Source organism: Macaca mulatta, chromosome 11 (genome assembly GCF_049350105.2).
Source record: "Macaca mulatta isolate MMU2019108-1 chromosome 11, T2T-MMU8v2.0, whole genome shotgun sequence".
In the NCBI taxonomy this organism is placed as follows: Eukaryota; Metazoa; Chordata; class Mammalia; order Primates; family Cercopithecidae; genus Macaca; species Macaca mulatta.
In genome coordinates, this window is record NC_133416.1 from 123943966 (window position 1) to 123971581 (window position 27616).

Below are 27616 nucleotides of genomic sequence, written 5' to 3' on the forward strand. Positions count from 1 at the left end.
TGAGCCAGGCACAGAAGGCCAAGTACTACGTGATCTCCCCTATACGAGGAACCTAAAATAGTCAAACTTATTTTGATAATGGTTGCCAGGAGCTAGAGGGAGGAAGGAGAATGGGGAGATGATGGTCCAAAGGTACAGAGTTTCAGTTATGCAAGATGAATAAGTCCTAGAGACCTACTGAACAGCGTGGTGCCCACAGTTTATAATATTATATTGTATACTCAAACATTTGTAAGAGGGCAGATCTTATGTTTAGTGTTCTTACACCAAATAATAATGATATTACAGAGGGCTGGAGGAAACTTTTGGAGGTGACAGATATGTTTATAGCACTGACTGTGGTGGTGGTTTCACAGGTATATACTTATTTCCAAACTCATCAAGTTGTATACGTTAAATATATACATTTTTTATATGCCAGCCATACCTCAATAAAGTGTTTTTAAAAAAATAAATGGACAAGCAGGATTCAGTGGCTCATGCCTGTAATCTCAGCACTTTGGGAGGCCAAGGCAGGAGGATCATTTGAGTCCAGGAGTTCAAGACCAGCCTGGACAACATAGTGAGACCCCGTCTCTCCAAAAAAAAATTTAAAAATTAGCCAGGCATGGTGGCGTACACCTGTAATTTCAGCTACTTGGGAGCCTGAGCTGGGAAGATTGCTTGAGTCTGGGAGTTTGAGGCTGCCGTGAGCCATGATTGTGCCACTGTACTCCAGCCTGTGTGGCAGAGGGAGATCCCGTCTCAAAAAAAAAAAAAAAAATCAATGGACATAATTTAATAGCTTCTAGACTGCAAACTCTGCAGATCTTAACAGTATATGATACAATTCATGCTCTACACTTTCTGTGTTATCTTTTCCTAAAAGGCAGCTTTGCATGGAGAGATCACAGTAGCCTGTGAGTTAGAATGGTGGAATTTGTGATGGCGCAATACTTTATTTGAAAAAGTAAAATTGCTTAGCTAGGCAATACCTTTGATGTGATAACTTTGCAATGCATGTTAATTTGCATGTATGTCATTTATTTATTTATTTATTTATTTATTTATTTATTTATTTATTTTTGAGACGGAGTCTCACTCTGTGCCCAGGCTGGAGTGCAGTGGCGCAATCTCAGCTCACTGCAGCCTCTGCCTCCCTGGTTCAAGCAATTCTTCTGCCTCAGCCTCCCGAGTAGCTGGGATTACAGGCACGTGCCACCACACCCAGCTAATTTTTGTATTTTTAGTAGAGACGAGGTTTCACCATGTTGGCTAGACTGGTCTCCAGCTCCTGACCTCAGGTGATCCGCCTGCCTTGGCTTCCCAAAGTGCTGGAATTACAGGTGTGAGCCACCGCCCCCAGTCTGTATGACCTTTTATAAGATGGGCCATATGCAGAGATTGCAAACTAGGGGCTCTGGAGCCCAATTCACCCCTGTAGGCATGTTGTGTTGGGCCAATATATTGTTTTAAAATTATCCAACATTTTAAAAATTATAAACAAAAGTCCTGATTTCTTCTTTCTCTTGCAAGTGTAGGAGCTCTAGCTCCATGAGTAGTTGCCCTTTGAGACGGGACAACCACTCTCTCCCAGTCGCCATGACCCCACCCCTCCCTGAGTCTGAAGCCAGGTTCAGCTGTCATTCACCATTCACATTGCTTTTCTAATGGTGGAGAAGCATGTTTCTACAGCTAGGCCTCCACCAAATGTGAGAACATCTAGTTGAGCAAGCCTCAAGACAAATGGAGAAGGTATATTTGTTGTAAAGTAAAGGAATATTTCAGCTGGGTGTGGTGGCTCATGCCCGTAATCCCAGCACTTTGGGAGTCTGAGGCAGGTAGATCACGAAGTCAGGAGATCGAGATCATCCTGGCTAACATGGTGAAACCCCGTCTCTATTAAAAGTACAAAAACTTAGCCGGGTATGGTGGTGGGCCCCTGTAGTCCCAGCTACTCGGGAGACCGAGGCAGGAGAATACTGTGAACCCGGGAGGTGGAGCTTGCAGTGAGCTGAGATCGCGACACTGCACTCCAGCCTGAGTGATAGAGCAAGACTCCATCTCAGGGAAAAAAAAAAAAAAGAAAGAAAAGAAATATTTCTATATTATTGATATGTACAAACATATGTATACATGGTCATCCCTCACTGTCATGGGGGACTGGTTACAGGAACCCGTAGATACCAGAATCCTCGGATGCTCAAGTATCTCATGTAAAATGGCATAGTGTTCACATTATAACCTACATGTATCTTCTGTACACTTTGTCTCTAGATTACTTATAGTACCTAATACAATGGAAATGCTATGTAAACAGTTGTTACAGTGTACTTTAAAATTTTCTATTACTTTTTATTGTTGTATTTTTTCCTCCTAAGTGTGGTTGGTCAAATCGAGGTCAGAGAGCCCATGGATTCAGAGGGCCAATTGCAGTGCCCATCTCTCCCGTGAGCTGCCTGTCTGTCCCCTGTAGGTGTCAGTCAGCCACCAGTGGCCTGCAGGTTTTCACCTATGTTTACAGCATCTCTCCTATTAAAGCATATGTTCTTTGAGGACCACCCCATCCCACTGATTTTCAGTAGTATTCACCACCCGTGGTGTCCTGCAGCACCAGCCATGGTAGGGGTTCCTGATCCCTGGACCATGGACCAGTACTAGTCTGTGGCCTGTTAGGAGCTGGGCCACACAGCAGGAGGTGAGCGGTGGGCAAGTGAGTGAAGCTTCGTCTGTATTTACAGCCGCTCCCCATCGCTCACATTACCACCTGAGCTCTGCCTCCTGTCAGATCAGTTGTGGCATTAGATTCTCATAGGAAGGAGCACGACCCTATTGTGAATTGTGCAGCATGAGAGGGATCTAGGCTGTGCCCTCCTTATGAGAGTCTAATATCTGATGATCTGTCACTGCCTCCCATCACCCCCAGATGGAACCATCTAGTTGCAGGAGAACAAGCTCAGGGTTCCCACTGATTCTATATTATGGTGAGGCATATAATTATTTCATTACGTATTACAATGTAATAATAACAGAAATAAAGTGCACAATAAATGTAATGCACTTGAATCATCCCGAAACTATTTCACCTTCCCTCCGTGGTCCGTGGAGAAACTGTCTTCTGCAAAACTGCTCCCAGGTGCCAAAAACATTGGAGACCACTGTGCTATGGCACTGTTGCCCAAACATGCCTCAACACATAAACAGGCTCTCATACATCCAATGAAATCTTTCAAAATGCTATGGGGTGCATCTATTAAACACTTGCTGTGTGCCCAGCTCTGTTATAAGCTCCTTGGTTATATCACCTCACCTGCCCCACAAAGTGGACACAATATCATCCCTGGGAGACACAAACCAGGTATATGGGTTTCCTAAAGTCACACAGTACATGGTGAAACTGGGATTTGTAGTTGGGTGATCAGATTCTGGAATCCACTCTCTCAAGCACTAGTCAAGATGGCTATCCTAAACTGATTTTTGTTTGGTGTGACTTCTTTCTTGAACCTAGTGGGAGAAACTGAGGCACGAAAGAGAACCAAGTCTCATCCGATATCAAATTAACTCTGGGTACCCAGGACTTTGTTCTGAACAAACATCAGCAAAGTCCCTGCTCTGTTTTGTGTAGGTACCTGATTCTCTTGGAAACAGACCTTCCCATTCCAAGCCCATCTTTACCTTCTCCAATGCCAGGGATTTGGAGATAGTGATGAATAATATTACTTTTTACAAGAACTCATTCAGAAAAAAAAAAAAAGTGTTTAGAAACTGTCTTTTCTCATTAAAAATTTAAAAAGAGAAAAAAAAAAACCCTCTGTGTCCCACAAGGAGACAAATTGTAATTCTTACAACTTAATTACTTTGCTGAACAGAAGATATTTTGTAAGAAGTTTGTTCTGCTTTAAAGCCACTAAAACATTAATGGCTGCACACAACTGAGACGTGCTCATAGGAGCAAAGGGGCAGCCAGTCGTTTAAACTTTCCAACTGCAGAGCTTGCTGGGGTTCCCCAAGTGCACACACATCCATTATTCTCTGTATCCTAGAAACTTCTTAAAACAGTCCCCACAGGTAGGTATGATGATGGGGAAAGCGAGGCTCAGATGTGCTGAAGGTCCCAAAGCCACCTGTATCAAGTCAGTGGCAGGGCTGGGAAGAATGAGTTCATTGCATACAGTGAAACAATTATCAAGCAACTATGTTTCTGGTTCTGCAAGAAGCACTGGGAAGATAGAGGGAAATACAATGTTCTCCTTAGAGGGTCTCTGTGCTTGGCTTAGGAAGGACTGGCCCTGTTGCGCACCATGTCTCCAGTAGAACTAGCCCAGAAGGGTTTGCTGTCTGGGTTCTGGTAGCTTCTGCAGGTGGAGGCCCCAGCCTGCTGTGACACTGGCCCTCCCTTCGAGATCCCTCGCCCCCGACCCCCAAGTCAGGTGAAGCCAGGTACAAGGGAATCTAAAAAGGCTCCCCTCAAAGCCAAAAAATTAAGCCGGGCCCCTATACCACTCCTTTTGCCAAAATAAATTTCAAATGCTTAGAGTTCAATTTAAAAATAAAAGCCATAAAAAGGCTGAGAAGAAAAAAAATGGGTCATTAAAAATATATATAATCGTGGAGAGGCAAAGGCAAACATGAAACCCAAAAGCCATAAAGAAAAAATTAATATTTCCAACTACATAAAAATGAAAGTCCTCTATATGGTGAAAAAAATTACAAAGACAAACTGTAAATGGGAAAAATCTTTGTAACGCATTTCTTTAGTATTCAAAGAGCTCTTATATATCTCTGTGAATAAGACAAAGCTGAAACATGAAATGTACAAAGGACACAAAAAAAGCAGTTCATAAAAGAAATATAAATGGCCAATAAACACATGAAATAATGTGCTCATAATGCATGTGAATTTAAATGAGCTAATTTTTCAGCAGTCAGGTTGGCAAAGATGAAACAGGTTGACAAGGCCTGGGGAGGGGAAAATTGGGGGTGAACACTTTCATGCATTCTTGGGGGAGTGTAAATTGGTGCTGTTGCTTGGAATGCAATTTAGCAATATCTACCAAAATTCAAAGTATGTGTACCCCATGACCAGCCAGTCCACTTCTAGGAATTCATTCTACAGATACATTTGCTCAAGCACTCCAAGACATACATACAAGGATGTTTTGACAGCAGCTCTATTTGTAGGAGGGCACACACAGCCTGAATATCCATCGGCAGGCAAATGATGAAGTAACTAACATCGAATTTCTGCCATGTGAAAGAATGAAGGGCCGGGCACAGTGGCTTATGCCTGCAATCCCAGCACTTTGGGAGGCCGAGGTGGGGGGGATCACGAGGTCAGGAGATCGAGACCATCCTGGCCAACATGGTGAACCCCCGTCTCTACTAAAAATACAAAAATTAGCTGGGTGTGGTGGTGCACGCCTGTAGTCCCAGCTACTCGGGAGGCTGAGGCATGAGAATCGCTTGAACCCAGGAGGTGGAGGTTGCAATGAGCCGATATTGTGCCACTGCACTCCAGCCTGGCGACAGAGGGAGAGTCTATCCAAAAAAAAAAAAAAAAAGAAAGAAAGAAGAAGCCTATATGTACTGATATGGAAGATTTCCAAGAAATACTGATACGCAACAAAACAAACTAGTCCTGATTAGTCCGTCTAAGAAGAGAGGTACATTGTATTTCTCTCCGTATTCCCAGTGCTTCTTGCAGACCCAGAAACATGGTAGTGGCTTGGTAATTGTTTCATTGTATGCAATAAACTCATTCTTCCCCATCCTGCCACTGACTTGATACAGGTGGCTTTGGGACCTTCAGCACATCTGAGCCACGCTTTCCCCATCATCATCCCTACCTCTAGGAGCTGTTTTAAGAAGTTTCTAGAATATAGAGAATAATGGATGTGTGTGCACTTGGTGAACCCCAGCAAGCTCTGCCAGACTGAGCATCCCTTCCTCTGACTTATTTCAGTTCCAGCACAAGGCCAGGGCTAATTTACCAACTGAATAAACTTGGGAAAGTCACTCAAGATCTCTGTGTGCCTCAGTTTCCTTCCCCATGAAGTGGGAAACCATAGTACCTGGTATCATAGGATTCAATGGGATAATGCATGGGAAGCAGTTTTAAAAGCTTCCGATACCTAGTGCTATATAGTTTGAATATCTGTCCCCTCCGAAACTCATGTTGAAATAAAATCCCTTAATGTGGCAGTACTGGGAGGTGAGGCCTTTAAGAGGCGATTGGGTCATGAGGACCCTGACCCGATCAGAATGGATTAATCCATTCATGGGTTAGTGGATTAATGAGTTGTCATGGGACTGGGGCTGGTGGCTTTATAAACAGAGGAAGAGAGACCTGAGCTGGCGCAGTCGGCACCCTCACTAGGTGATGGCCTCCACCGCCTGTGGACTCTATAAGAGTCCCCCTAGAAAATGGCCCTCACCTGTTGCAGCCCCTGGACCTTGGACTTCTCAGCCTCTGGAAGTGTAAGAAATAAATGTGTTTTCTTTATAAATTACCCAGTTTCAGGTATTCTTTTATAACCAACAGAGAATGGACTAAGATATCTAGTAGCAACTATCTAAATATTGGAGTTTAAACATTTGTTTCACAAAGCAAAAGAACAAGAGAGACAGAGAGTTGTATACAGCATGCTATATAGCTCTTGTACTTACAGGAAAAAGAGAGATAATACCTGCAAGTATTCATTTGCATATGTATAATTCTTTTTGCATAAACACAAGAAAATGGTGTGACTGGAGGAGAAATGAGTGGCCGGGGTCAGCAGGGAAGAGATATTTTTCACTGTAAAACCCTTTTGAATGTTAAACCATGTGCATGTACTAACTGTTCAAAACTAGATAAAATTAAAAATCGGCCAGGCATGGTGGCTCACGCCTATAATCCCAGCACTTTGGGAGGCCGAGGCAGGAGGATCACCTGAGGCCAGGAGTTTAAGGTCAGCCTGGCCAACATGGTGAAACCCTGTCTCTACTGAAAAAACACAAAAATTAGCCAGGCGTGGTGGCACAGGCCTATAATCCCAGCTACTCCAGAGGCTAAGGCAGGAGAATCGCTTGAACCTGGGAGGCGAATGTTGCAATGAGCTGAGATCGTGTTACTGCACTCCAGCCTGGGGAACAGAGTGAGACTCTGTCTCAATTTGAGGAAGGAAGGAAGGAAGGAAGGAAGGAAGGAAGGAAGGAAGGAAGGAAGGAAGGGAGGGAGGGAGGGAGGGAGGGAGGGAGGGAGGGAGGGAGGGAGGGAGGAAGGAAGGAAGGAAGGAAGGAGAGGGAAGGAGGGAGGGAGGGAAGGAGGGAGGGAGGGAAGGAGGGAGGGAGGGAAGGAGGGAGGGAGGGAAGGAGGGAGGGAGGGAAGGAAGGAAGGAAGGAAGAAAGAAAGGAAAGAAGGAAGAGGAAGGAAGGAAGGAAGGAAAGAAGGAAGGAAGGAAGGGAGGGAGGGAGGGAGGGAGGAAGGAAGGAAGGAAACATACTGCTTAGCATATATTTCATATAATAATCAAATGATGCTACTGGATGGCTCTGCGTTTCTTGTTTTTACCTCTTCTGGTCTTCAAAGAAGCTGTTCCTTGTACCTTCTACTAACCTCCTTCTTCCTCTTCTATCAGAAAACTTTTCATGAAACCTTCCCTGACACCCCTCCCTTTTGTATTCCCATAGTATTAATTCATTTGTTCATGGTGACACTCATCACTTTGACTCTAGCTATGTTAAATGTCAACCTGCTTCCTGCGGACTGGGAAGTCTGCAAGGGCTACGTCTTATTTATCACGTAGTACAGATCCGGGCAGAGGAGATGCTCAACAAATGTTTTTTGGATTTTTTCTTTTTCTTTTTCTTTTTTTTTCTTAGAGACAGATTCTCACTCTGTCGCCCAGGCTGGAGTGCAGTGGCACAATCTCAGCTCACTGCAACCTCCGCCTCCCGAGTTCAAGAGATCCTCCCACCTCAGCTTCCCAAGTAGCTGGAACTACAGGCATGTGCCACCACACCCTGCTAATTTTTGTATCTTTAGTAGAGCCAGGGTTTCATCGTGTTAGCCAGGCTGGTCTTAAACTCCTGGCCTCAAGTGATTCAGATGCCTCGACCTTCCAAAGTGCTGGGATTACAGGCGTGAGCCACCATGCCTGGCCATCAAATGTTTTTTGGACAAATACATTTGCCTCACTATCCTCAGTGAACCTCTGGGCACCAACTTTATCATTTTCATCATGAGAAGGAGATTCACTGAGAAAAATAAAATATGCTTCCAATCCAAGGAAGCAGAAAAGGGCTGCTGCCAACTCCCAGTGGCTGGTCTTTTGTCTAAAAGAAAGTTACACAGACCTTTGCTGTTGGTTTCCATAACACTTTGCCATTTCTCACGTACAAGACTTCCATTTAATGCATACCTGTTTACATACAATGTAACCCCTGGGCACAATAATGTTGCCTTCTCTTTCAAATGGAATGGTTATGACGAAATGGAGAGACAAGGTGTACCATTTTACTTTCCAATTACAGATGCACTAAAGCACCAACACAGGGAAATATCAACCTTGTTCTCTTCCTGTCTGCGACTGGGAAAACATCAAAACAGATGTTTCTAGATTGTGGCTAGAAACAAACAAACAAGCACACAAACGTCTCCCTGGCTGGACCCCGAAGGCCCAGTGTCAGCCTGGAGTACGTTTTACGGCCGTGGTGGAAACCCTTGAAATGGGAGGTGCACGTGGAGACAACTGTTCCATGATGTCTGAAACAGCCTGCTGGGTATGTGGGGATGGAGGGGGGTCCCAGCACCCTGGGCTCAGACAGAGGGAGGGAGGCATGACAGCCTTTGGATCTTTGCATGACTCTGGGATCTGGGTCCCCACTGTCTAATGGAGCATTTTATAGTATGGATTATGGAGCTGTGGAAAGAAATGAAAGAATAAGAGAGCAAAGGAAGGAAGGAAAGGGTAAGAAAGGCTGGGCATGGTGGCTCATGCCTGTAATCCCAGCACTTTGGGAGGCTAAAGCAGGAGGATCATTTGAGCTCAGGAGTTTGAGGCTAGCCTGAGCAACATGGTGGAGACCCTCATTTCTACAAAAAAATACGAAAACTAGTAGGGTGTGGTGGCACGCTCCTGTGGTTCCAGCCTCTTGGAAGGATGAAGTGGGAGGATGGTGTGAGCCTGGGAGGTCCAGGCTACAGTGAGCTGTGATGGCGCCACTGCATCCCAGCCCAGGCGACCGAACAAGACCTTGTCTCGAAAACAAAAACAAAAAAAGAGAGAGAATGGCAAGAAGGAAATTGCATTTAATTAGCAGCTCCTACATGCCTAGCACTGTGCTGGGAGCATTGACATCCATCATCTCATGTCATCCTGATGTCCATTCTGGGAGATGGGCATTCCTATTTTGCAGATAAGGAAACTGAGGCCAGGGAGGGCCACACACACAGAAACGTGGCCTGTAGCACAGTTAGAATTCCACCTCGCTCCAAGTGGCTCCAATCTTAGCCTTTTTAGGCTACTCCCTGGAGCAGCAAGAGACAGGGACAGGATTTCCCTTCTGCAGGGAAGGAGCGCCCTCCCTCCGGTGCCCAGGAGACTCGGTGCAGGGGAAGCCAGCTGCATCCTGTGTGGCCTCTGCTCCTAGGGAAAGCACGTGCAAAGGCAGGGGAGGAAGTGGCAGTGCCCCCTGGTGTTGGGCGGACCACACACACCTCCTCAGCTCAGACCCAGGCAGCAGCTTTAGGGGCTATCTCCTCTCTCAGGACACTTCTTTCTCTCCAAGGCCGCCCTAGATGTCCATTTTGATCCGATTTCGACCTCATCACAATAGAGGAGAACTACATCATTCACTCTGTACTCAACCAGCATTCTAGGGGTGGCCCAGCGGTCATAAGGCACAAAATGAGGCAGGGCTTGGCATGCGCGGGTATGGACGTTCGCGGAATGCAGGTCCAGGGCTCTTTCCTCTCAAAGGAATGGCCGTCAACTGCAGTAGGGCAGAAGCTCTCTGATCCCAAGCACATGTGTGCTGAAGCAGTGTTTCTGCGCTGCTCCCACATCTTTGTTGTTGTGTTTGTTTGTTTTGTTTTGTTTTGTTTTTGAGACAGAGTCTTGCTCTTGTTGCCCAGGCTGGAGTGCAATGGCACGATCTTGGCTCACCAAAACCTCTGCCTCCCAGGTTCAAGTGATTCTCCTGCCTCAGCCTCCCGAGCAGCTGGGATTACAGGCATGCACCACCATGCCTGGCTAATTTTGTATTTTTAGTAGAGACGGGGTTTCTCCATGTTGGTCAGGCTGGTCTCGAACTCCCAACCTCAGGTGATCTTTCCGCCCCAGCCTCCCTAAGTGCTGGAATTACAGGCATGAGCCACGGTGTCCGGCCACTCCCACATCTTTAAAGAGGTGTGGCTCACCCACAGAAGCAGGTGGGGGGGTTGGGGGGGTGGGAATCCCCTGGTGGGGGAAAAGAAAACAAAGTTTGCATATAATCGATGCAAGATGTCATATTTTGGGTCAGATAAAAGATTTTCCGGTCTTCATACTACTAAAGAGCATTTCTACAAGTTTACTTTTCAGTATAAGTGTTCAGTAATCAGAAAAGAACACAATTCCGAATAAGCCCCTGCTCTAAAACAGAATCTTGGAGCCAGGCACACTGGCTCATACCTGTAACTCCAGCACTTTGGGAGGTCAAGACAGGAGGATTGCTTCAGGCCAGGAGTTCAAGACAAGCCTGGGCAACATGGTGAGACCCTATCTCTACAAATAATTTAAAAAATTAGCCAGGCACAGTGGCATGCATCTGTAGTCCCAGCACTTTAGGAGTCCGAGTCAGGAGGATCACTTGAGGCCAGGAGTTCGAGGCTGCAGTGAGTTATGATCACGCCACCGTACTCCAGCCTGGGTGATGAAGCAAGACCCTGCCTCTAAGACAAAAAAAAACAGAATCTTGTGCACTCCTGCTTCTCCACAACAAAGAATGAATCCCAGTTTCAGAACACCTGTTCCAGCTCTGCAACTTCCTGGAAAATTTTCCCTTGTCTTTGTTTGCCTCAGTTTCTCCTATCTGTAAAGTGGAGCCAGGCTATCTACCATTTGTGAAAAGATTCAAGGAAACTTAGGGCTGTTAAAGAAGCTTTCAAGTACCCTAGACTAAGAGTCCTCATCACCACTAGCTAATTTCACCTTCAAAGCACTCTAGCGTTAACCAGACCTGCCTAACTACGTTGCAGGGAAATGGTGTGCATTGTTTTTGCCTGAATATGACAGAAATTGGGGTGGTCATCTGTCAAAAAATGTTCCTGTGCCCAAGAGATAGATAGACAAACTCTAAGTCTTATCTGATTATCAGTGAAGGTTTCGTGTGGTTTTTTTAAGGTCTAAATGATAAAAGAACAGTTCCTTTTTTGCAATATGCCAGCTGTCACGGGTTTCCAGGCAAGACATTATTTCTGATAAATAGATATGGACAATAGATAATGTCTATATTAATATTACTAGAAAGTGGTCCTCTCCTGCAGTTCACCCGAGACGAGGACGACAGTGTATAAAGAGGCAGCCTGCAGATGCCAAACAAGAGACTTTCTTCTTGTGACAGTTTGAGCTCCCTCACTGCAATTAACTTTTTCTCCCCCTCCCTCTCCTCCTTCATCTTATGCAATGCAGTTCAGAAAAAGGGGGCCTGTATTTTCCTCCTGCTGATGGAAGTTGATTAGCAGTCAGGTGGAGTGATGCTCAGGGGACAGCACAGCGGATTAATTAAATCACTTCTCCTGGCTAAGTGGTGACACTTTGATTTATAGCAGAGCTCACTCAACCAGACAGCGGCTTTTCTTGCAAAGGAAGAAGGGCCATACTGGCCAGTGGTTGGAGACTGGGGGCTTTGCAAACTTTAAAGACAAGCGTCGTAGTCATTAAAGCCAAAGCACCCCACCGGGCTCCTCTCTTGGGGGCAGGGGGATCTGTAAGGGAGAGAAACTAGACAAAGCAGAGAGACGGAGCCAGAGGAGGCGCGGGACTGTATTACGCCCTGCACAAAAGTGAGCTTGAATCGGTTCAGCACTGTTTTCCCCCAGGTCTGCCTTTACTGAACCGTTCTTTGGCATCGAACTTTGGCTCACCCTGAAGAAATAGACCTGTGGGAGTCCTGCGGTATTGGCTCAAGGGCGCTGGTGACTGTTTCCATGACAGCACAGGGTCTTCTCAATTAGGAGCCCTCGGATCAAAACGCATGGATTAGCTGTGCCTCTGCTGGTATGTTTTGTGTCATGAACGGCATACATTTTGTGACTGATCCTATTTCAGTCTTTGCTTGGGCCGTTGAGAAGTGCAGTCAAAGCCGGGCACAGTGGCTCACACCTGTAATCTCAGCACTTTGGGAGGTCAAGGCAGGCAGCTCACCTGAGGTCAGGAGTTTGAGACCAGCCTGGCCAACATGGTGAAACCCCGTCTCTACTAAAAATACAAAAAAATTAGTCAGGTGTGGTGGTGCACACCTGTAATCCCAGCTACTTGAGAGGCTGAGGCAGAAGAATCGCTTGAACCCGGGAGGCGGAGGTTGCCGTGAGCTGAGATCACACCACCACACTCCAGCCTGGGTGACGGAGTGAGACTCCATCTCAAAAAAAAAAAAAGTTCAGTCGCACCTGCAGCCCAAACTGTAGGCCTTCATACACATTCCCATGTATGAGCTCTTTATGGATTCACTGTATAAGTCTCTCCCAACTCTTCCTTTACCTGGAACATTTTTGTTTATCTTATCGTGAAATGCTCTTTGAAGAGTTGCCTCCAATAACCTTAAGAATGAGGTCATATAACATAGCAGTTAAATCCCTAAATTTTAGAGCATATTTAGCAAGGTCTGGTTCTCTGATAACCTATATTGGATTAGGGAGCTTGTTATACAGATCCCGACTGGGCGCAGTGGCTCACGCCTATAATCCCAGGACTTTGGGAGGCAGAGGTGGGAAGATCACTTGAGGCCAGGAGTCTGAGACCAGCCTGGGCAACATAGCAAGACCCAGACTCCACAAAAATAAAAAATACAGATAAAAATAAATACAGATTCCCAGGTCCCATTCCATGTCTTCTGAATCAGAATAGGTCAGACACAGCCTTTCTTTTTAATAGAATCTTCTAGGCAATTCTGGAACACGCTGACATTGGAGAACCATTTTTAGGGTCAGACATCCCTAAAAGCAAATCTCAGCTCTGCCAATCAATAGCAGGTTACTTCAAGCAAGGATCATCTCTTTTTCTCAACCATAAAATGATACTGGTGAGAATTAAATTAGATGTCTGTAAGTAGATAAATATCTAACATGGCTGGCTGGCAACCTGTAAGACTTAATAAATGGTAGACAACTCACATGTCCAAAGATGGATGAATGAATCAGCAAAATGTGGTCCCTACGTACATGGAATATTATTCAGCCTTAAAAAGGAAGGAAGTTTTGACACACGCTGCAACGTGGATGAATGTCCTTTGAGGACATGATACCAAGTGAAAGAAGGCAGACACAAATACTGGATGGTCCCATTTAGATGAGGCCCGTTGTGTGGTCAAAATCATAGACACAGAAAGTAGAATGGTGGCTGCCAGGAGCTGGAGGGAGTGGGAGATGAGGTTAGTGTTTAATGGGTGCTATAGAATTTCAGTGTGGGGGCTGGGCACGGTGGCTCAAGCCCGTAATCCCAGCACTTTGGGAGGCCGAAGCTGGCGGATCACTTGAGGCCAGGAGTTCAAGACCAGCCTGGCCAATATAGTGAAACCCTGTCTCTACTAAAAATACAAAAATTAGCTGGGTGTGGTGGTACATGCCTGTAATCTCAGCTACTTGGGAGGCTGAGACAGGAGAATCGCTTGAATCCAGGAGGCAAATGTTGCAGTGAGCCGAGACTGCACCACTGCACTCCAGCCTGGGTGACAGAGTGAGACTCTGACTCTAACACACACACACACACACACACACACACACACACAAAGAATTTCAGTTTGGGGTGATGCAGAAGTTCTGGAGATAGATGGTGGCGATGGCTGCACAACAGTGTCTATGCACACGATGTCACTCAACTGTACACCACTTTTAGGTGTATACATTATCTGACATAATCTTCTTGGGCACTGAAAATGGCAAATCTTGCCAGGTGCAGTGGCTCACACCTGTAATCCTAGCACTTTGGGAGGCCAAGGCATGAGGATTACTTGAGCTCAGTAGTTTGAGGGCAGCCTGGGCAACACAGGGAGACCCCATCTCTAAAAAAAAAAAAAATTACTGGGCATGGTGTTGCATGCCTGTAGTCCCAGCTACTCGGGAGGCTGAGGTGAGGGTCACTTGAGCCTTGAAGTCGAGGCTGCAGTGAGCTGAGATTGCACCACTGCACTCCAGCCTGGGTGACAGAGTGAGACCCTGTCTCAGAAAAGAAGAAAGAAAGAGAGAAAGAGAGAAAGGAAGAAAGGGAGAAAGGAAGAAAGGGAGGGAGGGAGGGAGGGAGGGAGGAAAGGAGGAAAGGAAGAAAGGAAGGAACGAAGGAAGGAACAAAGGAAGGAGGAAGGAAAGGGAAAGAAAGAAAGAAATAGAGAGAGAGAGAGAAAGGAAGGAAGGAAGGAAGAAAATTGCAAATCTTATGTGTATTTTACCACAATCAAAAAATAAAATAAATGATATTATTACCACCACACAAAAGTTATTTCTGAACTCCCAATTTCCCACCTTGCCCTTCCAGATCTTCTACAATTGATCTAGCAACAAAGCATCCAGTTGAGGTGCAGGAGGAAGGGGAATGGAGGAGAAATGGGAAAGAAATAACAGTCTCTAGCCCTCTCATTGTATTTTCTTAACCCAGGAGTCCAAAAAGTCCCCAAGAAGTCACGGAGCGCTTATCCCAACTGTGAAGGAAGCTGATGTGAAATCAAATATTAAAAGGGTAGAGGAACCAGCATAGTTTTCCATATAAATGAAGCTACTTACATATATGAAGATTGCTTTTAAAATTCAAATATAATTATTTTTTAAAAGGCATCCTGCGAGCTGTGTCTCTCTGCCGGCACTGACACTTCTGGGCTGTTGTCATGTGCCAGTGAGGTGCCTGTTGGCAGACAGCCCAAAGCACTTTGTAACATGCCCTCCAGATCCTAAGTGAAAACTGATCAAAGAATTGGCACCAGCAAAGACAAGACTGAAATCAGCTCTAAAAGGGGTGGGGTTGGGCTATTGTCCCTCTTTGTGGGAACAGCTGCTTAACGGGGCATTGGAGCGGCGTGATTATAATATGCATACGGACTGCTCTGTTAATAGAAGCCGGCTTAAAGTACTCCAGGGGCCTCCACCTTGTGTTTTGGCAAAGGGATCTTCCAGGATGCTGTGTCAAACCTTTTTGAAAATGTCTCCTTGACACGGAGGGTGAGGAACGGCGTCTGCGAATCTCATTACACAGGGTCCCACGCCTCCCTCTGCTGTTCTCTGGCTCCTGTTTCTTGGCTGCCGCCAGTGGGAGCTGCACGGGGGTCACCTGCCCCTACTTTTAATCAGGACGGGAAAAAATGCACCAAAGGAGTGCCGCGGGTTACCTGAGCGGACCCGGGAGCCAGTCTCCTGAGTACTAGGGGGAGGATCATTTATTTGTCTGTAGATGGGCAAGCAGGCAGCTTTGCAGAGTCCCTGGGGGCCAGTAGTTCTTATAAAGGAGAATGCACCACCAAGCAATTAGTTTCATCGTGTTGTGCATGGGATGGCATCACCTGCTCTGGAATGGAGAAAGAGAGGGGACATCCTGGCACTGGGAGTGGGGAGGGCTGAGGGGGACCCCATGGACACAGCTGATCCCCAGTTCCACAGGCCAGGGGAGGGAAGCGAACTGTGCAAGTGCTGGAGTCGTGGGGCTGGGATCTTACACGATCTGAATCTGACACCTTCCTTCCAGGGCACTGGAACTTAAGATGTGAGTTAGCATCTCCCTTCATCGGAGGTGGAAACTGGAGCTCAGCAAGGTTAGAGCAATTTCACCAAAGTCTCCTAGCTAGTAAGTGGCAGGGCTAGGACCACACCACCCCCTCCCCCCAACACACTCATCCGCCCCACTCCAAGGCCTATGTGTTTTGCTGGTTGGTTTTGTTTTTACTTGCACCCCACCCAAAGGAAACGGATATGTTTCTTTTTCTGGGGGGTGGGGGGTGGAAGTTGGCTGCTCCCCAAGCCCTGCCAGGCCTCATTCAGAACGGTTTCCCTGCCTCCGTCCTCAGCCCGGTGGCAGCTAAAAGGCCCCCTGGCCTCCATCTCCCAGTGTCTGTGGGTAGAAGCGAAGGGAGGGCGGGAGGAGGGGAACAGTTTTAAAATGAATATATGCATGTGTCTCTCCTGCTAATCACCGGAATGTATTTTCAGGAGAGGTGAGCGGAGGGATTAGCTGCAGGACTCCCATTAATGTTAACTTTATTTCAGTAATGAGGTGCCAAGGCATAGAACAATCACTGTGGCTAACACGGTGTAATCACAGTGATGAGATCCGCACGCTGCGAGGGGAGGGCGACGGGAGGATCGTCAGGAGCAGGGAGCTGCTCGCTGGTGGGGACGGATGACACAGAAGAGGTGGGGGAGCAGGACGGGAGAGGAAGAAGGAGGTGGAGGCAGGTGACCCTTGGCAAGGGCCGAGTGGGTTAAGTGAGGGCCCCTGATAAGGAGGAAGTAATCGTAGCAACTCCTCAGTGAGTGCTCGGAGTGGATAGCCCGGGAGGGGGACTCTGCTCGTTTAATTTAATCCTCTTGGCAAAAGGGAGGGCAAGGTGCTATCCCCATTGTATAGATCGGAAAACTGAGTTGGAGAGATGTTGAGTAATTGGCCCAGCGTCACAGAGCTGTTGGAAGAACCTCAATTGGAAGTAAGTTTCTCCTAATCACTAAACTTTTCGGGACTCCACCCCCACTACAGAGAGCAGAGGACAGCAGGCAAGTGCAAAGAGCTAAAACAGCAGGGCTGGCAGGAGGCAGACGCGGGTGTGCATGCCCAGCTCTCCTGGAACACCAATGCATGTGCCTGGGTTGGCAGGATTCAGCACTGAACCACAGCTGACCATTTGGATGTCTTAGCCATGCTGAGAGAGGCGAAGAAAGGAAGGGTAAAAATTGCTACATAACCAGATTCCAGGTGCCATCTCTGGCCACAGAGGAAATCATCAGTGTATCCACAAACAAAAGTTAGAATGTTCTCTGACTCTCCTGACCACCCTATCCTTCCGTTTGCAAATGCTTGCACCCGAGGGACAGTTAACTCCTAACAGAGGCTAGTGTTTCTCCAAGTGTGATCTGCAGACACATCCGGGCCCCTGTTAAAAACACTGCTTCCTGGACTCTGCCCCATACCTGCTCCAAAAGCATTTTTTTTTGGCGGCGGGGAGGACAGAGTCTCGCTCTGTTGCCCAGGCTGGAGGCTGGAGTGCAGTGGCTTGATATCAGTTCACTGCAACCTACGCCTCCTGGGTTCAAGTGATTCTCCTGCCTCAGCCTCCCTAGTAGCTGGGATTACAGGCAAACACCACCATGCCTGGCTAATTTTTTGTATTTTTAGTAGAAACGGGGATTCCCCATGTTGGCCAGGCTGGTCTCGAACCCCTGACCTCAAGTGATCCACCCGCCTCGGCCTCTCAACGTGCTGGGATTACAGGCATAAGCCATTGTTCCCAGCCCCAAAGCATTTCTTAGAGCAGCTCCTGGACAAGATTTCCTGAAGGTTTCTCTGTATTTGTAAGAACTCGTAGAAAGCAGACATCTATAACCAGCAAAACACATTCTGCAGGCCAGTCTTGCCCCAATTCCATGACCCCATCGCCTTCCCTGGTTGTTCAAAAGTACGAAGTTCATGCTTTCAACACAACACACTTATTGAGCACCTACAGCGTGCCAAGCTCTAGTTCATGCACTGGAGACAGAGCAATAATCAAACCTAAGTCCCTGCTTTCACAAAGCTTGCATTCCAAGGAGCAAGACAAGCAAGCAAGCAAACTGGGAGGATATCAGGATATCAGAGAGTGCTGTGAGGGAAACAAAAGCAGGAGGAATAGAGCAATGGTTTTCAATCAGGCGATGTTGCCCCCCAGGGAACATCTCGAAACGTCTAGAGATACTTTTGGTTGTCATAATTTGGGGAGGGAGGTGCTGGCATGTAGGGGCCAGGGGTGCTGCTAAACACTCTTCAATGCACAGGGCAGCCCCCGTAACAAAGAATTATCCAGTCCTAAATATCACTGGTGCCCAGACTGATAACCCCTGGGCTAGGGAAGAAAGAGGGCTGTTCCTCAAGGCAGGGGTCAGGGAAGGCCTCCGGTGAGGGACAGTTGAGCAAGGCCCCAGAGCAGGTGAAGGATGCCTGTGGGTGGAGGGTCTCAGGCAGAGGGGATGGGGTTGGAGGAGGCGCCCTCACTGCAGGTGGGAGCGTGCACGCCTCGAGGGAGAGATCTGGGGGTTTCAGCCTAAGTGTGATGGAGCCTGGGGGTCCCAGCAGGGCTGGAGATGCTCTCACTTAAGCTTCCAAAGGGTTCCTTTGGCTGCTGCAAGAACAGCCTAGGAGGAGCCGAGAGGAGCTGGGGACCAGGTGGGAGGATGCTGGGTCACCTAGGCAAGAAATGTAGGGGCCAGAAGGGGAGGAGGAGCCCCAGGGTGGTAAGGTGTGGTTTGGATCAGAATGTGCCATCCAGGGCCAGGCACGGTGGCTCACACCTGTAATCCCAGCACTTTGGGAAGCCGAGGAGGGCGGATCACTTGAGGTCAGGAGTTTGAGACCAGCCTGGCCAATAGGGTGAAACCCTGTCTCTACTAAAAATACAAAAATTAGCTGGGCGTGGTGGCACATGCCTGTGATCCCAGCTGCTCAGGAGGCTGAGGCAGGAGAATCACTTGAACCCTGGAGGTAGAGGTTGCTGTGAGCCAAGATCATGCCACTGCATTCCAGCCTGGATGACAGAGCAAGACTCTGTCTCAAAAAAAAAAAAAAAAAAAGAAAAGAAAAGAAAAAGAGTGTGATGTGCCATCCAGGCTATAGCCTCCGGGATTTGCTGAGGGACTAGTCGAGGGAGCGAGGCAGAGAGGAGTCAAGAGTCACCTTGGAGTCGACTTTCTATGAGGTCCCTGCTCCAGGTGTGTCCTTGACAAAAGGAACTCCGAGCCCTGCTTCTAACCCTAAGCCAGTGGCTCTCAACTAGTGGCGACTGTGCCCCCCAGAGGACACTGGGGACTGGACCATGTCTGGAGACGTTTGGGGTTGTCCCAGCTGGGGATGCTGGCTCCTACCGGCATCTAGAGGGTAGAGACCAGGGATGCTGCTGAACATCCTGCAGTGCCCAGGACAGCCTCCACCACAAAGAGTCACCCAGCCCCAAATGTCACTAGTGCCAAGACTGAGGAATCCTGACCCCTGACTCCCCTAAACCCTGCCACCTCCTCTCACACGGGGCCTGGCCCCGCCAACTTAGCGGGGACTTTGTCAGAGGCCGGAGATTCCAAATCAATGCATCTCAGTGGCTAAGGTCCGTATTAACTACATCTCACTTGCTTCTGACAGTGACACAGATCAGATGCTGCTGCTGTCGTGGCTGCCACCACAAGAAACAAGAGTGTTGGAGTGCAAATTCATTATCCAGCTGTTAAGAGCGACAGAGCATGCACACATCTCTCCCCGACCGGGGTGTCTGAGAGCCAGCCCTGCTGTATGATTGAGTGGCTGCCAGCCTCCTCTTCTCTGTAACCTTGACACGCCGGAGCCGGGCCTCCTGTGCACAGGCTAAAAATCCTAAAGGCAACTGTGGCGGCAACAAATAGATGGGTTAATTTGTTTCATGCCCCTGTCGTCACCAGGCTCTCGCAGAAAAAAACCACCACCACCACCACAACCTCCATGTGTGGGGTTTCATACCCCAGCTGCCGGGAATCAGATTCAGCGGGAGGAAGAAAATGTGACGTCGATGCAGAGATCCATTTATTCGGTGATGTTTGCTTAAAAACCGGTTTTTCATCTGCAGGTTACTCTTGCACGCTTGGACCTCAAGCAACACAATATCACATTTGCAGGTGGTATCTTTAAGGAAAGCTAATTAAGACTCTTGGCACTTGTAGCATGAAACATTTTACAATTTTCTTCAAAGCAATTTGCCAACATTAGCTAATTAAAACACCCAGCCTTCCATTGAGGGACAATGGGAAGAGCGTACAGTCGTCATTTCTGAGCATCTGTTGTACAGATAGAAATCCAAATTCCTTTTGCTTCTACTTGGTCAAGGTCCTTCTCTGAAGGTGGCCTTTGATGGTTTTTCCGCACCCTGCCTGGGAGCATTTAGAAGAAGATTCCAGCTTTTCTAGCACTTAGACTCTAAAATAAAGAACAACACAGGGAAAGGAGTTTGAGCAATGGAGGCTGGTCTGCTAAGCCAGGGGTTGGCAAACTATGGCCCAAGGGCTGAATCCAGCCCTTGACCTGTCTTTGTAAATAAAGTTTTATTGGAATACAGCCATGCTCGTTGGTTTACATATTGTTTCTGGCTATTCTCAAGCTAAAACAGCAGGGTTAAGTGATGGCAAGAGAAAGTATAAGGCCTAGAAAGCTGGAAATATTTTTACTGTCTGGCCTTTTACGAAAACAGTTTGCAGACCTCTGCGTTCAGCGGTCTGTTCGCATCTGTCTATGATCTTCCCGCTCTGCAGGCCAAACTACCCCATTCCCAGTTGCTGAGTGGACAGCTCTTCTCCCATGGTGTCATTACCGTTATTAGGTCTAGGCCCCAAACGAAGGTCTCCAAAGAAGTATCTCTGGTTGGTAGAAAGGATTTTGTTTCTTTAGATAAAAGATGGGGCCGCTCTATGTCAATCAGGCCTATCTTGAACTCCTGGCCTCAAGCAATCCTCCCATCTCGGCCTCCCAAAGTGTTAAGATCATAGGCTTGAGCCACCATGCCCGGCCCAGTAGAAAGGTTATTCAAGGAAAGGGACTTTGAATTTAATCTCTCAGTATAAAAGATAATTTGACAATGTCAAAACCCAATAGAGGCCAAGCGCAGTGGCTCACACCTGTAATCCCAGCGCTTTGGGAGGCCAAGGCAGGTGGATCACCTGAGGTCAGGAGTTCAAGACCAGCCTGGCCAACATGGTGAAACTCTATCTCTACTAAAAATACAAAAGTTAGCTGGGTGTGGTGGCACGCGTCTGTAATCCCAGCTACTTGGGAGGCTGAGGCAGGAAAATCACTTGAACCAGGGAGTCAGAGGTTACAGTGAGCCAAGATCACACCACTGCACTCCAGCCTGGCAACAGAGTGAGACTCCGTCTCAAAACAAAACAAAACCCAGTAGAATCTTTCTCTCATTTTACTCCATTTTCCTAAGGATTGCAAGGTCAGCCTTCTGTTGCAGTTCATCCAAAACACTTCCCCTTCTCCAGCCGCCACCACCCCATTTGGAGATTCCATGTTGGGGAATTCGTTCCCCTTTTTTGAGCCCTGACTTCCGGGTGGTTCAAGGAAGAGCCTTCAGTTCTCCATGGATGGAGCTCATGGTCACCTGGATGCCTAGGACTGGGGAGTGAGAGTCCAGGGGTCAGGGGCCAGGATGTAATTAATTTAATCTGGGTCCTGGGATGTCTGAAGGCAAGACCAATGTGACTTGTCGCTTCAGGGTTGGCAGAGACATTTCTAGATACCCCTTACCTTCTCCCCCATCTTCCTTAGCATATCCTTATCTGAAGGCAAACTTTTATCTGATGCATTGTTTAGATGGAGTAGGTTGAAGAAACCTCATTCATCCAGGAGAAATTCCTTTCAAAGGGTGCAGTAAAAACCCTGCAGGTGGTATATTCCCAGAGACTCCCCCGCAATAAGGCCACTCTGCAAATCGGGGCCTACAAGAATGAGTTGGTGAAGGCAGGGTTGGGGACAACCAGATAGAGAGGAGAGAGACACCCTCCCTACAGCCACGGCAGCCACAGCCATCCCGGAATTAGTTCCAGGCTAGTGTGTGTGTCCCACTGATTCATGAATGGCATGTGCAGGATTAGGATCTTGCAGTGCAGGACAGAATGGGCTTGTGTGGAATCTAACTTACAGAGGACATCTAAATAGGGATTTTAGCTTAGTTCAAACCCCACTATATTTTCGAGCTCACTCAGCCACACTGCCCACTAGAAGATTCTGGGAGCAAAAGGACTCAGTAGAAAGCGTTTTTGCTAGGCTGAGGGTTACCAAATCATAGTTTCTTGGGTTAGAAGAGAAACTGAAACAAAGTTGTACACAGTGTGGGCAAAAAACTTTACATATATCATCTTTTTTTTTTCTTTTTCTTAAAGACAGAGTCTCGCTCTGTTGCCCAGGCTGGAGTGCAGTGGCATGATCTCGGCTTACTGCAACCTCTGCCTCCCAGGTTCAAGCAATTATCATGCCTCAGCCTCCCCAGTAGCTGAGACTACAGGCATGCACCAACACTCCCAGCTAATTTTTTTGTATTTTTAGGAGAAATAGGGTTTTGTCATGTTGGCCAGGCTGGTCTCAAACACCTGACCTCAAGTGATCTGCCCTCCTCGGGCTCCCAAAGTGCTGGGATTACAGATATGAGCCACCACACCCAGCCTACATATGTTATCTTTTTAATCTCCCCAATAAACCTGTGGGGAGGGTATTATGATGCATCTTGCCAATTTCACAAATAAGAATACCGTGCTTCAGAAGTATTTAGAATTGGTGTAAAATTATGCCACGTGTAAGGGACAGAGTTGGATGGAAGCCCAGGTCTCTCTGGCCGAGCCTCCTGAGCTCTCTGTGCCGGGTGCCATTCTCCCATGCCACACATACAAGTGTATTCTTAGTATATTTCTTTCCTTTTCTTTTTCTTTTCTTTTTTTTTTTTTTTTTGAAGAGCTGGGGTCTCACTATGCTGCCCAGGCTGGTCTCAAACTCCTGGGCTCAAGTGATCCTCCCACCTCAGCCTCCCAAACTGCTGGGATGACAGGCATGAGCCACTGCACCTGGCCATCTTCGTATACTTCTTAGTATATTCAGAGTTGCACAGCCATTCTCACATCAACTCTAGAACATTTTCATTACCTCCCTGAAAGAAATCCCATATCCATTAGCCATCGCTCCCCATTTCCCCCAGTCCCTTCAGCCCCAGGCAACCACTAATCTACTTTCTATCTCTACAGATGTGCCTATATTCTGATGTGCCATTTCACATGCGTGGAATCATAGACAATGTGGCCTTTGTGACTAGCTTCTTGTTTAGGATTTAGCATCAGGCTGTCAAGGTTCATCTATGTTGTAGCATGGATCAGCACTTCCTTCCATTTTGTGGCTGAGTAATATTCCACTGTATGGGTAAACCACATTTTGTTTATGGCTGAATAATATTCCACTGCATGGGTAGACCACATTTTGTTTAAATATTCCTTCGCTGATGAACATTTGGGCTATTTCTACCTTGTGGCTACTGGAATAGTGCTGTTGTAAATATTTGTGTACACGTTTTTCCGTACATTTTAGAAAATCACATTTTTGTGCCTTTTGTTAAAGACTGAAAGAAAAGTTATAAACACGTGCTCTCATTGAACAGCGTTACAAATATTTATTGAAACGACGGAGGCATTTAGGGCAGGGTAAAGCAGCTGGTTGTGGTAAAAAGAAAAGTGAGTCGAAAGTCAAGGTTGGGCACAGTGGCTCATGCCTGTGATCCCAGCACTTTGGGAGGCCGAGGAGGGGAGATTGTTTAAACCCAGGAGTTTGAGACCAGCCTGGCCAACATGGCGAAATCCCGTCTCTGCTAAAAATACAAATATTAGCTGGGCATGGTGGTGCATGCCTGTAGTCCCAGCTACCTGGGGGGCTGAGGCAGGAGGATCACTTGAACCTTGGGAGGTTGAGGCTGTAGTGAGCTGTGATCGCGCCACTGCACTCCAGCCTGGGCAATGGAATGAGACCCTGTCTCAAAATAAGCAATCCAAAAAAGTCAGCATACAGAATGATTGATCTTTTTGATTCATTCACCAAATACTTACTAAAATATTTCCCGAGCAAAAGATAGTATCCTGGGTACGAATGATTTCACTCCCTGGCTAGTCTATCATTCCATTATTATTATTATTACTGTTATTATTATTACTATTATTTTGAGATGGAGATTCACTCTTTTCACCCAGGCTGGAGTGCAGTGGCATGATCTCTGCTCACTGCAACCTCCACCTCCCGGGTTCAAACGATTCTCCTGTCTCAGTCTCCCGAGTAGCTGGGATTACAGGCATGCACCACCGCGTCTGGCTAACTTTTGTATTTTTAGTAGAGACAAGGTTTCCCCATGTTGGCCAAGCTGGTCTCCAACGCCTGACCTCAAGTGATCTGCCCACCTTGGCCTCCCAAAGTGCCGGGATTACAGGCATGAGCCACTGCACCCGGCCTATCATTCCTTGAAAAATACAAAGTTGCTGCTGTTCTAGAAAACATTCAAAGGTCAATCATTTGTCTTTTCAGGGCCTTACTCTTCTCATCAGCAAGCGGGGACAGTGAATCGACCCGGAGGCCTGGGAGAGGCAGGAATAATGATGCACGAGAGAGAATTCTGGATTCGGGAGAATCAGAGGCTTAACAAATACAATGCTGACAATAGGAACATTATGGTACAAGAAACTATTTGTATCCATTGTCCTTTCCTCACCTGAAATAACGTATTGATTCTTACTCAGTGATGACATTTTTCAGGCACCAAGAGTTGCCCATGGAACAAGAAGTACATAAACTTCCTTGCTTTGTAGAAAACAGATTCCGTTTTATAAGTGGTTTGGTATTTCGACACTACCTCCAAAGGTTGGGAAGACCCCTCACGAAGCAACAGGAGTCGGCCAGAAAGAAAAGAATCAGCCGATGGCTGGGGAGCCGAGGCTGCAGTCAGCCGAGATCGCACCATTGCACTCCTGCCTGGGATGACAAAAGCGAGACTCCATCTCAAAAAAATAAAAATTAAAAATTAAAAATAAATAAAGGAATGATAGACTTGCCAATCTGCCTTGGAGAAGCAACAGATGGTTAAATCGTAGGGTTCCTGGCATTGCATTTGCCACATTTGCCAGCAGATGGCGACATGATCCTGCAATGTTGCATTAGTGCAACCCCGGGCAATGAAAGGTCAGGGACAGGGCACCTGAAGCTGGCTACTTGGAGACTTGTGAACCTCATCTATTGCTTTACAGAGGTCCGAACACCACTGAACACATTTGTGAAGGAGGAACAGAGGAAGGTCGACCAATGATGTTTTTAAAACAGCTATAAGGATCGGATGAAATTTGCAATTGGCTTAAGCTTGAACTCCAGATAATCCCCCAAATCAAGACATGGGAGTGGGAGTTAAAACAAAGAACTTGATGCAAATTAGGGTCAAACAATGATCCCCTTATGGCACATCCATTCCAAGGAATATCTTCAGTCATTAAAAAACCAAGTGGTAGTCTGGGCGCGGTGGCTCATGCCTGTAATCCCAGTACTCTGAGAGGCTGAGGCAGGCAGATCACTTGAGGCCAGTTCGAAACCAGCCTGGTCAACAAGGCAAAACCCCATCTTTACTAAAAATACGAAAATTAGCCGGGCGTGGTGGCATGCGCCTATAATCCCAGCTACTCAGGAGGCTGAGGCAGGAGACTTGCTTGAACCCGGGAGGCGGAGGTTGCAGTGAGCCGAGATCACGACACTGCACTCCAGCCTGGGTGAAAAAGTGAGACTCCATCTCAAAAACAAACAAACAAAAAACCCCAAGTGGTATTAGATATGACACCAAAAGCACAATCAACAAAAGAGAAATTAGACAAATTCAGCTGGGCTCGGTGTCTCCCGCCTGTAATCCCAGCACTTTGAGAAGCCAAGGCAGGTGAATCACTTGAGACCAGGAGTTCAAGACCAGTCTGGCCAACATGGTAAAACCCCATCTTTACTAAAAATACAAAAATTATCCGGGCGTGGTGCTGCACACCTGTAATCCCAGCTACTTGGGAGGCTGAGGCAGGAGAATCTCTTGAACCTGAGAGGTGGAGGTTGCAGTGAGCTGAGACCACACCACTGCACTCCAGCCTGGGCGACAGAGTGAGACTCTGTCTCAAAAAAAGAAAAAAAAAAAAGAAAAATTAGACGAATTGAACTTCAAAATTAAACTTCTGTGCTTCTAAGAACACCATCAAAAAAGTGAAAAAACAAACCACAGAAAGGGAGAAAATATTTGTAAATCTGATCTAGAATATATAAAGGATTCTAACAACTCAAAAATGAAAAGACATAAAAGCTAATTTTAAAATGGGCAAAGGATTTGGATACATCCCTCTCCAGAGAAGATACACAAATGGCCAATAAGCACACGAAAAGATGTTCAACATCATCAGCCATCAGAGATGTGCAAGTCAAAACCATCCTGCGACAGACCCCACTTCACATCCACCAGGATGGCTATAATTTTAAAAAGCAGACAATGACAAGTGTTGGCACGGATGTGATGAGGAATTGGAATCCTTGTACACTGTGGGTGGAAATGCAAAATGGTATAGCTGCTTTGGCAAACAGTCTAGTAGTTCCTCAAAAGGGGAAACACTGATCGAATTTGACCCAGCAATTCCACTCTTTCATATGCCCAAGAAAACTGAAAACATATGTCCACGAAAAACTTGGACATGAATTTTAAAGCAGCATTATTGGTTGGTGCAGTGGCTCATGCTTGTAATTCTAGCACTTTGGGAGGCCAAGGCGGGCAGATCACTTGAGGTCAGGAGTTCAAGACCAGCCTGGCCAACATGGCGAAACCCTGTCTTTACTAAAAAAATACAAAAATTAGCCAGGCATGGTGGCACATGCCTGTAATCCCAGCTCTTTGGGAGGCTGAGTCAAGAGATCACTTGAACCCAGGAGGCAGAGGTTGCAGTGAGCCAAGATTGCGCCACTGCACTCTAGCCTGGGCCACAGAGCAAGACTGTCTCAAAAAAAAAAAGAAAAAAGAAAAAGAAAAAGAAAAAACTCATTATGCATGAGAGCCAAAAGCAGAAACAACCCAGATGTCCGTCAACAGATGAATATTTTAACAAATGTGGTATAGCCACACAATGGAATACGCTATTCAGTCATACAAAGGAATGGAGTACTGGTCCATGCTACAACATAATTGAACCTTGAAAACATCATTTTAAGTGAAGGAAGCCAGATACAAAAGACTCTACTAAAAAGACCCTGTCTCCACTATAAATACAAAAATCAGCCAGGCGTGGTGGCATGTGCTTGTAGTCCCAGCTACTCGGGAGGCTGAGGCAGGAGAATCACCCAAACCCAGGAGGCGGAGGTTGTAGTGAGCCGAGATTGTGCCACTGCAATCCAGCCTGGCTGACAAGAGTGAAACTCCATCTCAATCAATCAATCAATCAATCAATAAAATTGATAGTGGTAACGGTTGCACAACTCTGTGAATAAAGTCATTGACTCATACACTTCAAATGGGTGAATTATAAGGTAAGTAAATTATCTCTCAATAAAGCTGTTACAAAAAAATCAAATGCTAGACTATTTAACATGGAAAACCATTCCCACTACATTGTTAGGTGAAAAAGAGAAAGAGAGAGAGAGAATGGAGCCCCGGGGCTGCTGGGTTCCATAGCTCCCTGTGA

General features: G+C 46.8%; 1 protein-coding gene across 4 annotated transcripts in view; it reads right to left on the bottom strand.

Moving 5' to 3' along the window:
• The window catches only part of SPRING1 (SREBF pathway regulator in golgi 1), a 160617-nt gene that overhangs the window by 99114 nt on the left and 33887 nt on the right, over nucleotides 1–27616 (bottom strand). The gene's annotated exons all lie outside the window — the stretch shown is intronic.